This window comes from Heptranchias perlo, chromosome 24, assembly GCF_035084215.1.
Source record: "Heptranchias perlo isolate sHepPer1 chromosome 24, sHepPer1.hap1, whole genome shotgun sequence".
In the NCBI taxonomy this organism is placed as follows: Eukaryota; Metazoa; Chordata; class Chondrichthyes; order Hexanchiformes; family Hexanchidae; genus Heptranchias; species Heptranchias perlo.
Genome location: NC_090348.1, coordinates 40,589,859 through 40,605,180, shown reverse-complemented (window position 1 = coordinate 40,605,180; position 15,322 = coordinate 40,589,859). Strand labels below are relative to the sequence as shown.

The window sequence follows — 15,322 nt, the reverse complement described above, 5'->3', positions numbered from 1 at the left end:
CTCTTCAAAATATGTTACCAGAGACAGAAATAGAATATAAATTGGAAGGGATGGGGTGGAGAGAGGATTCAACATTTTCTTCCCATTTCTTGAGCCTAAAGACCTTCTCCTGTTCCTGAGGTATTCGGAAAGTGTTAAGCATTTGTATTTTCACTTTCAAAACAGCACAACTTCAATGGAGTGGTGCTTTTGACCCTTCATTTTTTTTAAAAACGAGAAACCTAGATGAAGGGCCATGACCCATAGAGGTTGACAATTGTAAACAATTTTACAGCACCAAGTTATAGTCCAACAATTTTATTTTAAAATCCACAAGCTTTCGGAGGCTTCCTCCTTCCTCAGGTGAATGTGGAACTGAAATCCTCAAACCTATCGCATTTATAAATCACAGAACAATGCCTGATGATTACAGAGAGTCTTTTCAACTGCCCGTTGCCAAGGCAACCAAAGTGTTCAGACAGATAGGTGTTACCTACAGGCCCACCGAATATACAAACGGCCAGAACTAAAAAAACAGATGATGTGGAGATGCCAATTAAAAAAACAGAGCGAGAGAGGTAGAAACATAGTAAACATCCGGAAGAAAAAGACAGCAATTGACCCGTTATATTAAAAACAGATAACATTTGTTCGCTGGTGGGGTAACGTGTAGCGTGACATGAACCCAAGATCCCGGTTGAGGCCGTCCTCATGGGTGCGGAACTTGGCTATCAATTTCTGCTCGACGATTTTGCGTTGTCGAGTGTCTCGAAGGCCGCCTTGGAGTATGCTTACCCGAAGGTCGGTGGCTGAATGTCCTTGACTGCTGAAGTGTTCCCCGACTGGGAGGGAACCCTCCTGTCTGGCGATTGTTGCGCGGTGTCCGTTCATCCGTTGTCGCAGTGTGTGCATGGTATCGCCAATGTACCATGCTCTGGGGCATCCTTTCCTGCAACGTATGAGGTAGACAACGTTGGCCGAGTCACAGGAGTATGAACCATGCACCTGGTGGGTGGTGTCCTCTCATGCGATGGTGGTATCTGTGTCGATGATCTGGCATGTCTTGCAGAGGTTACCGTGGCAGGGTTGTGTGGTGTCGTGGACGCTGTTCTCCTGAAAGCTAGGTAATTTGCTGCGAACGATGGTCTGTTTGAGGTTGGGTGGCTGTTTAAAGGCGAGTAGTGGAGGTGTGGGGATGGCCATAGCGAGGTGTTCGTCATCATTGATGACATGTTGAAGGCTGCAGAGAACATGGCGTAGTTTCTCCGCTCCGGGGAAGTACTGGACGACGAAGGGTACTCTGTTGGTTGTGTCCCGTGTTAGTCTTCTGAGGAAGTCTATGCGATTTTTCGCTGTGGCCCGTCGGAACTGTCGATCGATGAGTCGAGCGTCATATCCCGTTCTTACTAGGGCGTCTTTCAGCGTCTGTAGGTGTCCATCGCGTTCCTCCTCATCTGAGCAGACCCTGTGTATTCGCAGGGCCTGTCCATAGGGGATGGCCTCTTTGACGTGGTTAGGGTGGAAGCTGGAAAAGTGGAGCATCGTGAGGTTGTCCGTGGGCTTGCGGTAGAGTGAGGTGCTGAGGTGCCCGTCTTTGATGGAGATTCATGTGTCCAAGAAAGAAACTGATTCTGAGGAGTAGTCCATAGTGAGCTTGATGGTGGGATGGAACGTGTTAATGTTATCGTGTAGTCTCTTCAGTGATTCTTCGCCGTGGGTCCATAGAAAGAAAATGTCGTCGATGTATCTGGTGTATAGCGTTGGTTGGAGGTCCTGTGCAGTGAAGAAGTCCTGCTCGAACTTGTGCATGAAAATGTTGGCGTATTGGGGTGTGAATTTGGTCCCCATGGCTGTTCCGTGTGTTTGGGTAAAGAACTGGTTATCGAAGGTGAAGACATTGTGATCCAGGATGAAGCGGATGAGTTGTAGGATGGCGTCTGGAGATTGGCTGTTGTTGGTGTTGAGTATTGATGCTGTCGCAGCGATGCCGTCATCGTGGGGGATACTGGTGTAGAGTGCCGAGACGTCCATTGTGGTGAGAAGTGTTCCTGGTTCAACTGGTCCGTGGGTACTGAGTTTTTGTAGAAAGTCTGTAGTGTCGCGACAGAAGCTGGGGGTTCCCTGTACGATGGGTTTCAGGATGCCCTCGATGTATCCAGAGAGGTTCTCACACAGGGTTCCGTTGCTTGATACGATAGGACGTCCGGGTGTGTTGGCTTTGTGTATCTTTGGGAGGCAGTAGAAGTCTCCCATGCGGGGAGAACGTGGGATGAGAGCGCGTAGGATGCTTTGAAGGTCTGGATCGAAGGTCTTGATCAGTTTGTTGAGCTGGTGGGTGTGTTCTTTGGTCGGATCTGCGGGTAACCGTCTGTAGTGTTCCTGGTTGTCCAGTTGTCGGTATGCTTCTTTGCAATAATCCGTTCTGTTCTGTACGACTATGGCTCCTCCTTTGTCCGCTGGTTTGATGACGATGTTGCGGTTGGTCTTGAGAGCGTTGATGGCGTTGCGTTGTGCTCGGGTGACATTCTGGACTGTCTTGTGAGTGCGGCTGATGAATCTGGCATTGACGCATTTCCTGACAGCTTGAGCATACATGTCAAGCTGAGGGCAACGACCCTCCGGAGGAGTCCAGTTTGACTCTTTCCTCTTCGGTTGCTGTACCGTGGATCCCTCTGTCTGCTGTTCCGGATCGTTGATTGTCTCATTGGGTTCGCTTCTGGAATTTTGGGGTTTGTGGAAGAATTCCTGGAGCCTCATTCTCCTGATGAATTCCTCTGTGTCCGCTGCGAGACTAATGGAAACACACGGAACAGCCATGGGGACCAAATTCGCACCCCAATACGCCAACATTTTCATGCGCAAGTTCGAGCAGGACTTCTTCACTGCACAGGACCTCCAACCAACGCTATACACCAGATACATCGACGACATTTTCTTTCTATGGACCCACGGCGAAGAATCACTAAAGAGACTACACGATAACATCAACAAGTTCCATCCCACCATCAAGCTCATCATGGACTACTCCTCAGAATCAGTTTCTTTCTTGGACACACGAATCTCCATCAAAGACGGGCACCTCAGCACCTCACTCTACCGCAAGCCCACGGACAACCTCACGATGCTCCACTTTTCCAGCTTCCACCCTAACCACGTCAAAGAGGCCATCCCCTATGGACAGGCCCTGCGAATACACAGGGTCTGCTCAGACGAGGAGGAACGCGATGGACACCTACCTACAGACGCTGAAAGACGCCCTAGTAAGAACGGGATATGACGCTCGACTCATCGATCGACAGTTCCGACGGGCCACAGCGAAAAATCGCATAGACCTCCTCAGAAGACTAACACGGGACACAACCAACAGAGTACCCTTCGTCGTCCAGTACTTCCCCGGAGCGGAGAAATTACACCATGTTCTCCGCAGCCTTCAACATGTCATCAATGACGACGAACACCTCGCTATGGCCATCCCCACACCTCGCCTTTAAACAGCCACCCAACCTCAAACAGACCATCGTTCGCATACTCCAAGGCGGCCTTCGAGACACTCGACAACGCAAAATCGTCGAGCAGAAATTGATAGCCAAGTTCCGCACCCATGAGGACGGCCTCAACAGGGATCTTGGGTTCATGTCACGCTACACGTTACCCCACCAGCGAACAAATGTTATCTGTTTTTAATATAACGGGTCAATTGCTGTCTTTTCCTTCCGGATGTTTCTATGTTTCTACCTCTCTTGCTCTGTTTTTTTAATTGGCATCTCCACATCATCTGTTTTTTTAGTTCTGGCCGTTTGTATATTCGGTGGGCCCGTAGGTAACACCTATCTGTCTGAACACTTTGGTTGCCTTGGGGCAGTTGAAAAGACTCTCTGTAATCACCAGGCATTGTTCTGTGATTTATAAATGCGATAGGTTCGAGGATTTCAGTTCCACATTCACCTGAGGAAGGAGGAAGCCTCCGAAAGCTTGTGGATTTTAAAATAAAATTGTTGGACTATAACTTGGTGTTGTAAAATTGTTTACAATTGTCAGCCCCAGTCCATCACCGGCATCTCCACACCATAGAGGTTGTAAAGAGTAGGATAGAAAGTATGCTAGGGCAGATCCTCCTCTCCTGGCACTGTCTGAGAGCAATTAGTGTCGGGGCCCAGAGCTCAGTACCCAATCTTGCTCTCAGGCCTGCTTGGTGGCACAGCATTGGCCTCAGTCGCAAAGGTGGGGAGCTTCCTGGGCCTTGCAGGCACTGGCACCATTAAAGGGGCAGGCACAACTGAAGCCCCATGGGGACAGCCAGAAAGATTTTTATTTTTTGCCAGAATGAGGCAGGCGTTTTATCTGGATGTCTTCTGATGAAGAACGGTGAGTTCTTCAATTAAAGTATATGTGCCAGAAGCTGTGAATTGCATGTCGGTGGTCTTAAAATACCCCAGGCTGGAAACTTAGGCCAGCAAGTGTGTTTCGCAATTGCCCTGCCCCCGGTGTCCTCATGAGACTTGCTCCGGGTTAAAATCAACCCCTAAGTGTACTGTTTAGTAAAGCAGGGTTAGAGGATGAGGGATAATTAGACCAGAGTGTACAGACGTAATTCAGTCCTCAGTTTAAAGTCATACACTCCGCCCTTATTAAAAATATTATTATTTATAGATAAATAAAAAAATCTGGGAACCAGAGAAAAAAGAAAGAAAGACTTGCATCACCTTTTACAACCTCAGGATGTCCCAAACCGCTTTACAGCCAATTAAATACATTTGAAGGGTAGTCACAGTTGTAAGTTAGGAATCGAAGTAAAGTTGGTTGGAGCATAGCAGTTTCTCTGCAATACAGGCTGAGAAATTGGGAGCCTCAACAGCGAGGCACTGCAGTGCTGCCACTGGTGGGAGGGTGTAATTACAGTGTGACACGTTTACATAGGCAGTTCCCATTCTAAATGTGGACATAGGAATTTAGAATGGAAAAAGTTGACACAAAAGTGTGATATAAATATGACAACAGGAAGTAAGGTTTTGTAGACCTGAAGTATGTGCAGATATATGATTTTAAATATATTATAGATAACAATGATTGTCATGTTGTTTCTATGACTACATTATCTTCCAGAATGATTCTGATTTCTGTCGGTCATGAACACAGAGATGGCTTATAAAAAGTCAATCTGCAGGTGACATTCACAACCACAGCCTATGCACATAAATTCCTCTGTAGACTGATTGACCTGGCATGTGTTGTGTTCTTTTATCTTTGTCTTTCTCGGCTAATGAAGTAGGTGTTGCTTTGCTATTACAGGTTTTGGCTGGCAACTTCTCAGAAGTCAGTGAGGATGTTGGACACCTTTATACACTGTTTAATCCTGTTCTTATACCTCTCGCATCAAAATCACCAGCACTAATAGAATGGGGCTCAAAATGTTTCTGCATCCTGCTTCAAAAGCATGATGAATATTCTATGATTCTATAACTCTCCTCCCCCCACAAGGTCACATGCTGCCATTGCTTTAGAGAAAAATTATTATAAGAAGCAAAAATCAGCAGAAACCTGAGCAGGTGTCGCTATTATTTTGGGCTAAAGCAAACCTCTGCAGCAAATACTACATTGTCTGGTTTTCCCAGTAAGGGCAAGAAATGCTGGAGAACAATCACAGAAACTAGGCACATTTTATTATTTTATTACTTTTTTTTTTAAAGATATTTATTATTTTCCTCCTGCCTTTTTATCTCACTTTCTAAGTCACCCCAGAGCTTGAAAGAGGGTAAAATCAAAACTAATCTGTGGCAACATTATTTCAGTGAGCGAGTGGTCAATCTCTGGAACAGACATCCTGGAGAGACGATGGAAGCAGTTAGTACTGATTCATTCACATGCAAATTAGATAGATTTCTTTCAGGAACTAACATTTTGGGATACAGTATATGAGTAATTTGAGACATGACATGTGGTAAGTGTAAGTAGCATGCGGTAAGTGTAAGTGAAGGAAACAGGTGACTTTGGACCTATGGTTTCCAAAGCTCTCCAGTGCTGGGGTTTTCCTCAAGTCATGTCTGGGTCTGTTGTAAACTAATTGTTAGAGATTGATTGTTATGGTTAGGCAACAACTCCAATATCGTTGTATCACGCGACTATCAGGATGGTAGAAGGCGAACTAGATGGACCTTGATCTTTCTTCATCTAGCATTTCCTGTGTTCCTGAGTCAGTGCACAAGAAAACACTGGTGCAAACTAAGTTCCTACCACCTCGAGGCACAATGCATTGGAACCACGGCACCAAGCCAGCCCACAGTTTTAACAATTGTAATTTAAACTGCATAAGTTATCGTGAAACAAATACACATTTACATTTCAGAGCTGCCATAGTATCTTCAGTTATTATGATATATGTAGATATATTTGATGTTTCTTCCAAAATAAATGCTTCAGTTATGTGTCACTAACTTTTGTTAAACAAGCAGGAAATATCAACCAGGTTTAAATGTTTCTGGGTTTAGTTCACCTATACATCTGCTTTGTGAGCAACACAGTCTGCTTCCTGTTTCTGCACAAAAGGAGGAATTAGTGAGAAACGGGGACTTGTACCGTGCAAATAACAGAAGTGAAAGAAAACTGATCTCGCCTGCCTAAGGTGGGTGAGTGATAAGAATGCTTGGAACCAGAAAAGGCCATTTCGCCCATCAATCCTGCTCCATGGTTACCTCAATCATGGATTCCCCCCAACCCACCCAAGCACCTCATACATATGGACATACAAAAAAGGATAGAGACCAACTGGACCACCGAGCCCATCTTATTCTGTTATGATGTAACTTCTGCATTAGCTTCATTCGCCCTCTCGACCAACATCCACCAACCACCAAGCACACAATCTCCAGCGAGAGGCAAAAGAAAACCCAGAGAAAAAACTTTGGGCCAATTTAGGAAAAAAAACTCTGGGAAATTCCCCTCCGACCTCCGAAGGCAATCAAACAAGTTCCAAGATACCATGGCGACTGGAAGTCACAAGTCTCAATACCCACCTACCTTCCAAATGCAATTATGTTGGCCAGTCTCAGAAGACACTCTAGCTCTCTTCTGAATTGCAATGAATCTATATGCCAGCAACTTGTTGCAGAGATCAACAACTCTCTGTGAAAAGAAGTACCTCCTGACATGTAACACCTGTTCTATGCTTACGTAAATTATACCTATGTCTCCTGGACCTCCCTTATCTACCCAGCTCAAATAGCCTATCCACAAGGACTGGATTTCATTATTTTACAGACCTCAATCAAATCTCCTCAAAGTCTGCCCATTTCCAGAGTAAAAAAGCTCTCTAAGCCAATCATGGTAACTGAGGGCCTTTAAATTAGATATCAATCTAGTGGCCCTCCTCTCAACCTTTTCCAGGGCCTCCATATCATCCACCATGTGAGGGGTCCAAACCTGGACATAGTATTCTAGATGAGGCCTGACCAAGGCCATGTACAGGGACAGAATAGTATTTCTTGTTTTGTATTTAATTGTCCTGGCAATACATCCTAACGCTCCATTTGCTTTTGCAATAGCCTCATGATACTGGTCATAAACTTTCAATGACTTCTGCTCTATAATAGTTTCGGTACTGGAATTCATTTATTAACCAATTTTCTAGTTCACTGACCTGTTTCCTTCTGCTATTGTAGAGTGCAAGTAGTCGACCATATTGGCATGCCCATATCAGTTTTAATATCTGTGGAATGTTTGTTTTTAACTATCATTACTGTGTTGCATCTCATAGGAACATAGGAACAGGAGTAGGCCATTCAGCCCCTCGTGCCTGCTCTGCAATTTGATAAGATCATGGCTGATCTGTGATCTAACTCCATATACTTGCCTTTGGCCCATATCCCTTAATACCTTTGGTTGCCAAAAAGTTATCTATCTCAGATTTAAATTTAGCAATTGAGCTGGTATCAATTGCCATTTGCGGAAGAGAGTTCCAAACTTCTACCACCCTGTGTGTGTAGAAATGTTTCCTAATCTCACTCCTGAAAGGTCTGGCTCTAATTTTTAGACTGTGCCCCCTACTCCTAGAATCCCCAACCAGCGGAAATAGTTTCTCTCTCTCCACCCTATCTGTTCCCCTTAATATCTTATAAACTTCGATCAGATCACTCTTCTAAACTCTAGAGAATACAACCCCAATTTGTGTAATCTCTCCTCGTAATTTAACCCTTGAAGTCCATGTATCATTCTAGTAAACCTACGCTGCACTCCCTCCAAGGCCAATATGTCCTTCCGAAGGTGCGGTGCCCAGAACTGCTCACAGTACTCCAGGTGCGGTCTAACCAGGGTTTTGTATAGTTGCAGCATAACCTCTGCCCACTTGTATTCTAGTCCTCTAGATATAAAGGCCAGCATTCTATTAGCCTTATTAATTATTTTCTGCACCTGTTCATGACACTTCAATGATCTATGTACCTGAACCCCTAAGTCCCTTTGGACATCCACTGTTTTTAACTTTTTACCATTTAGAAAGTACCCTGTTCTATCCCTTTTTGATCCAAAGTGGATGACCTCATATTTGCCTACATTGAATTTCATTTGCCACAGTTTTGCCCATTCACCTAATCTATCAATATCACTTTGTAATTTTATGTTTCCATCGACACTGCTTACAATGCCACCAATCTTTGTGTCATCGGCAAACTTAGATATGAGACTTTCTATGCCTTCATCTAAGTTGTTAATAAATATTGTGAATAATTGAGGCCACAAGACAGATCCCTGCGGGACTCCACTAGTTACATCCTGCCAATGTGAGTACCTACCCATTATCCCTACTCTCTGTCACCTTTTGCTCAGCCAACTTCCTAACCAAGGCTGTACTTTTCCCTCGATTCCATGGGCTTCTATCTTAGCTAACAGTCTCTTATGTGGGACCTTATCAAATGCCTTCTGGAAGCCCATATAAATAACATCCATTGACATTCCCCTGTCTACTACTTTAGTCACCTTTTCAAAAATTTCAACCAGGTTTGTCAGGCACAACCTACCTTTCACAAATCCATGCTGGCTCTCTCTGATTAACTGAAAATTCTCGAGGTGTTCAGTCACCCTATCCTTAATTATAGACTCCAGCATTTCCCCCACAACAGATGTTAGGCTAACTGGTCTATAATTCCCCGGTTTCCCTCTCTCTCCTTTCTTAAAAAGCGGAGTGACATGTGCAATTTCCAATTTAGAGGGACAGTTCCTGAATCTAGAGAACTTTGAAAGGTTATAGTTAGGGCATCTGCAATGTGCTCACCTACTTCCTTTAAAACCCTGGGATGGAAACCATCTGGTCCTGGGGATTTGTCACTCTTTCGTGCTATTATTTTCTTCATTACTGTTGCTTTACTTATGTTAATTTTATTGAGTCCCTGTCCCCGATTCAATATTAGTTTTCTTGGGATTTCCGGCATGCTATCCTCTTTTTCTACTGTAAATGCAATGCAACCAAAATGTCAAACGTTAGTTTACCATTAAAAAAAAATCAGCACATAACCTTAGTTGTTTAACTGGCTTGTTTGTGCTTTGGTATGAAAAGGCCACATAACCAGTAATAAGAGTGATATTTCATAGAAATATTTCCTAGAAATTCATTTCTCCAAAGCTTACATTTCTAACAAAATACAAACGCAGAGTTTTGCTCTCTTTTCCATTCCACATTTCTTTCCTGGAAACAAAGCGAAGAAGTGAGAAATAAAATTCAGTCCATGACGCCTGAAATAGTAAAGTTTTCATGCCTTCAACTTGCAAGTATGGATGTCATTTTATACAGTTTAATAATACAGCAGTGGGCCTCTTTTAAGCTGAGCAGCAAAATTCCAGTAAATAATATGATGGGTTTCCCAGAAATGCAGCGAAGCCATGTTCAGTCCCTAACAACACAGCTAAGCTGAATCTCAGTGGGGAACATGGCTGTACAGATAAGACAAAGATTCTTCTTTGTGGGTTCTTCATGTTGCCTCAGCAAGGGTCAGTCACCTGATTCTTTGAGCAAACCATCATTTTGTTCCTCTTGTGGAATGGTGTTCGTTACAACAATAGCTTCAAAGCCAGCATCAGTAATTTGGCAAATGGCCGAAAACAAAAGATTGTATGAGTGAGGATAACATAAACTTTCTTAGCACCAGCTGCTTCCACATGTGTCAGTCATGTCATCCACAAGAATGGACACTCGGTCTTTCACACCACCAATGAGTACCGTTCTATCCACCTCATTTGCCTTCTTCCTTTCTTTGTCGATCAACATCAACAACTTGCATTTATCCAGTGCCTTTAACATAGTGAAACGTCCCGAAGAGCTTCACAAGAGCGCAATCAGACAAAAATTGACACTGAGCCAAAGAAGGAGACATTAGGACAGGTGACTAAATGCTTAGTTGAAGAGGTACGTTTTAAGCAACGTCTTAAAGAAGGAGAGGGCTGGAGAGGCGGAGATGGAATTCCAGATTGGAGCAAATTCAACACTCATTTTGTCAACAACTGATGTAACCCTTTTAGCTCCCTCAGCATCTTGAAAGACAATTATGTAATTCTGGAATATTCTCCTTTACCCATTGCAGTACTGCTGGTTCTGCATACAAATTATCCAAAGGGCTATGAAAGAAACCCTGTATATTACAGCCAGGCATTCGTATCCATGGTGATGCTATGATCTGCTTCTGCAACTGACAGCATGTTGGTCAGAAGCTTGGCTGAAGTATGGGCACAGCTCTTGCCCTTCTTGTGTTGTCTGGCATATGGAAAACACGGACTAACTCCTGTGACTCAAGATGATGATGCAAAGTTGCAGGCATTGATCGTGATAATCAACTCCATCAAATTGTCCTTGATTTCTCAGCCACTTTGGATGATGGTACACTCGTTCCCCTCTCACAGTCCCTCCAATACTCACACGCGTTCTCCTGGTTGCTGAATTTCTTGACCAACAGTTTGCCCAGCTCAGAACCCAAGCCTGTCAGCCACTCTCTGCGAGAGGTCCTGCTGCAAGCTGCCGCTCAAGAGCACAAGCATACAGCACGATGGTGGCGTGTCTCCCTGTCGGTGACTCTTCCTTTCTCTCTCTGCCGGAACCTTCCTCACGGCTCCTCACGTGAACCAATCAGATTAATTAATACCTTTAACCTCTGTTCTCCGCAAATAGTTCCTTTTTAAAAGATCCAGAGTTAAATACTTTCTCTGGTGACCTGTTCTACTTGAACCACTGGTTGCCAAATACAGGCCAGGCACTCCCCCGCTGGAAAAGAGAAAAACTATAGGGCGCACAGTTCGAATAAGTTGTTTTATTTTACTAGGGTTTTTGATGCTGTTACAACCTTGCCTCCTAAAAGCATTCTCTTTCCTTCTTTTGTTGGGGAGGAAGCAAGAAAATGGCAGTGAACAGTAATGGATCCCAGCCCTGTCAACACGGCCAGGCAGGCCACGAATGGTGGCCCGCAGGCACATGGAGCAATAAATGTGCCAAGAACCACAGGTGCTTGGGGCCTCTGGAGCAAGCCTTTACGCACCGTCATGGTCACATAGCCCAACAGACGGTTCCGCGTCTTATGCTGTTGTGATATTATGTTTTGCTTTGTTACATCTGCTGATGAGACCAATGAACTGTGGTCCAAAAGAGATGAGAGAATGCCTGACACCAAACGCCTGACAGCAAAAAAATCTTTCGATAAAATAGCACTCGACTTACCGAAAAAGCAGCACCTTTGTCAGGGGTTCTGCAGTCTGGACTGTGCTCGGTTCATTGATGTGGTTAAGAAACTGCACAAAGACCCATTCAAGATATTACACAATCACAACTTCCTTTAGCAAATCTTACAGTAATTAAGCTAATGAACATAATGTGCAATAGCTCCCTTCTACTACTTAGCATTACTCACACAGTATTACATAATCTGTAACTGCTACTGAAACCTCTAATGAACACAGCTCTCATGATAGTCTATAATCTAGGGGTCATACAGCACTGTAGAAAAATGCATGCGGTACTTTTAATATTTCCCTGATGGAGAGGATTCTGATACGCTGCTGTGTAATGTGCTCTCTGTCCATCTAATGTTCTTGGGCATAATTTTAGCCCGGAACCAGGAAGGGGGCGGAAGGGTCGAATTGCGGATGGGAAACCCGGACGTACAGGTCTCTCGGACGTCCTTACGATTTTGACGTAAGGACGTCTTGTTTTTTTGACCATTTCCCGCCTGACAGGCCGGTCTGATTGACAGGCTGGTCTCAGTCGGACCCGAGAAGAACAAGAGGTAAATGTTCAGGTAAGTCTTAGATTGGATGGATGTGGGGGGGAGGGGGCATGGGGAGGCGCATGGGGTCATCGGTGGGGGAGTCAGTCATTAGGGTCAGTCATTGGGGGGGGAGTTAGTCATTGGGGGTCAGTCATCGGGGGGAATCAGTCATTGGGGGGGTCAGTCATCGGAGGGATCGGGGATCATTGGGACGGGGATCGGAGGTCATCAGGGGTCAGATACCGAGGGGGGTTCGGGATCGAAGTTCATTGCTAGGGTCGCGATCGTTGGGGGGGGGGTCGCGATCATTGTTGGGGAGGGTTCGCGATCGTTGGAGGGGTCGCTGCAGGTAGGCTTGTTGGGGCCTGGGGGAAGCACTCCTGCAGTGTCGGGCCTCCTCGCCTCCTCTCAAGCGGCGTGAAGGAGAAGGCCTAGGAATCCCAGCCTCCAACGGCTAAAATCACAAAACCTGAAAAAAATGGAGGCCCACAGCCTCCTTGAAAGGTTTTAATGACAACCCACGATTTGTTTTTGTTGCGGTTATATCTTATTGTTTGTCCCATCTGTTAAAGTCTGCCTGAGCCATTCACCATCTGCAGCTGGCAGAGCGGATGAAATACATCATCCCGCATCTCTACCAATGCCAACTCTTTATCCTTCTGTTAGGAGGTGAGCCTGGGCCCAACCAACCCATCATTTGTACCCTCACAACCTGCCTCAGCTTAAGGCCTTCTTCTGAGGGGCATGGCTGAAGTGGGAATCTCGTTGTGTTGCTTTTTTTAATTGAGAAAGCTAGGTAAAGCACCAAGGCTATGTGACACCAAGCCTGAGTTTTAAAAAAATGGATTTTAGTAGATTATAGATTATAGGAGGAAAGGACAGTCAGTGGAGGTAGGGAGTTCCACAGTTTTGAGGTCCTGGGAAAAGAAGATGACAACATAAGTATAGATGAGAAAGGCCATTTGGCCCATCTTAATTCATCCATCCAGTTAGATCCTAATGTCTCCCCATTGTAGTGTCCAATCGTTCCTTAAATGTTTCCAGGGTTTTTGCCACCACTAGTTTATCTGGAAGTTTATTCCACATGTTGATCAGTCTTTGTGTAAAAAGAATTTCTAGATACCAGTTTGAACCTGCATCCCCTAGTTCTACTTCCACAGTTTAATTTAAAGTGATATTCTGGGTTAACTTTTTTGTACCTTTAGTAATCTTCTCTACCTCTACAAGTTCTCAGAAGCCTCCTTTCTAGGCTGTAAAACCCAAAGCTATCAAGTCTCTCCTCATAACTCAAACCCTTGACAATAGGCATCAGCCTCATGGCTCTTCTCTGCACTGCCTCCAGCATTTGAATGTCTTGGCACGTTTCTTGGCAACCAGAACATGGCGCAGTATTCAAGTTGCTGTCTGACCAGAGCACTGAGCAGTTTGATTATTCTTCCTCTGACTTATATTTTACTGTTTTGGCTATTGTAATTCAACATCCTATTGGCTTTGTTAATTGCTGCTCTACATTGGTTGGACATGTTTAACGTTGGGTCTACTAAGACTCCTTGGTCTCTTTCAGTTTCATCCTTGGTTATCTCAAACCATTCGTGGAGTTTGTGTTTCATCTATTTTTCCTTCTTATGTGTAAAACTTTACATTCGTCTGCATTGTTCTGCTCACTTAAATTTTTTGTTCAACTCATTCTGTAATTTCTGAGCTGCCTCCTCCGCCCAGTTTGCCTACTGGTGTGATATCCGCAAATTTAGCCACTTTTTATAGAGTTTCTGAATCCAAGTCATTTATATAAATTAGAGACAAAGGTGGTCCCAACACTGAGCCCTGATGTACCCCACTGAGTATTCCCCCCACCCACCCTACTCTGTCATGACTCCTCTATTGATTACTTGTTGTCTCCTACCATTCAGCCAATTTCTTGTGCATTCACAGGGCTTAACCTGAATCCTCACAGCTTTCAGTTTAATTAATAGCCTTTCGAGTGGAACTTTATCAAAAGCCTTTAGTAGGGCAAAGGGGAAAATAACTGGATGAAGAGTTGAGGAACTAAAAAGGTGGGAGGGAAGTGGAAGAAGTTGAGTCAGAGAATGATTATATAAGAATGAGACAGGACAAATAGAAGGAAAAGGAGAGAGTAAGAAACACATTTTTAGGATAATCATCTCTGCCATTTTAGTGGAGGTGCTCACCCATTTAAAATAAACAAATTAACACCTGCATTAAAATAGCAGACAGGGGAATGTCAAATAAACATGTTAAGCATTAATCCACCAACACTGACAACAATCAATTCTGGGCAAGCACCTCAGGACACTGGAACACCCTTGTAAGATTCAACAGTGTCTATAAGAGGTGACAGTGATGTTATCCCCAATCTAATTGGGGAATCAAAGATGTGATCCTATCTTCTTCTAATGCTCTTTATAGTGTGATGGTGTAACAACTTATGCACCACCAAACTACTTACATCCTGCATATTTTCTCGAGATACTAACTGCTGAAATGGTGCCAGACCCAGACTGCAAGAATTTTAAGACAAATAGAGGCAAGTACAAAGAATGGAAAGATGAATCACCTCTTGGACACCTTTGTGAAATTTCTAGCAACCAATTATTGACGATTGCTATTATTCATGACTGTTTCTCACTTTTCAAACTGGACCCAAAATCAATAACTTAAAACAAGATGCTGAAATTGGGAAATATTGGTCATTTAACCGATGTAAGCGTCAGGGATGAAAACATGGGGAGGAAAGGCTAATTCTCCTCTCTCGTCCCAACAAATTAATTGGTATCTACATCCCACTGTAATATTGGCTGTGGAAATTCGCCACAATCAATACAGAGCTATCGATTACTGGGAGCTTTTAACTTCTGGCTGACTTCAGTTTAATTTGGAACTGAAGCTCATGTACGTGAGATAACTGTCAAGATCATCTCGCATGAATCATGTTGCTGATTTGACCTTTAGTTTTCCTTTGAATAGAAGCAAGCATCAAACCCAGGACTCCTTGCTACAACTTTACATCAATTTCCTATAAAGTGGATCACTTCTATGTTAAATGTTGCGGCCCTCTTTTTATTGTTTTAAAAATGTCTACCTTTTGT

At 44.1% G+C, this 15,322-nt stretch overlaps 1 pseudogene; it reads right to left on the bottom strand.

Moving 5' to 3' along the window:
- Window positions 1-9,632: 9,632 nt before the first annotated feature.
- Window positions 9,633-10,423, bottom strand: LOC137341880 (ribose-phosphate pyrophosphokinase 2 pseudogene; annotated as a pseudogene).
- Window positions 10,424-15,322: the final 4,899 nt, after the last annotated feature.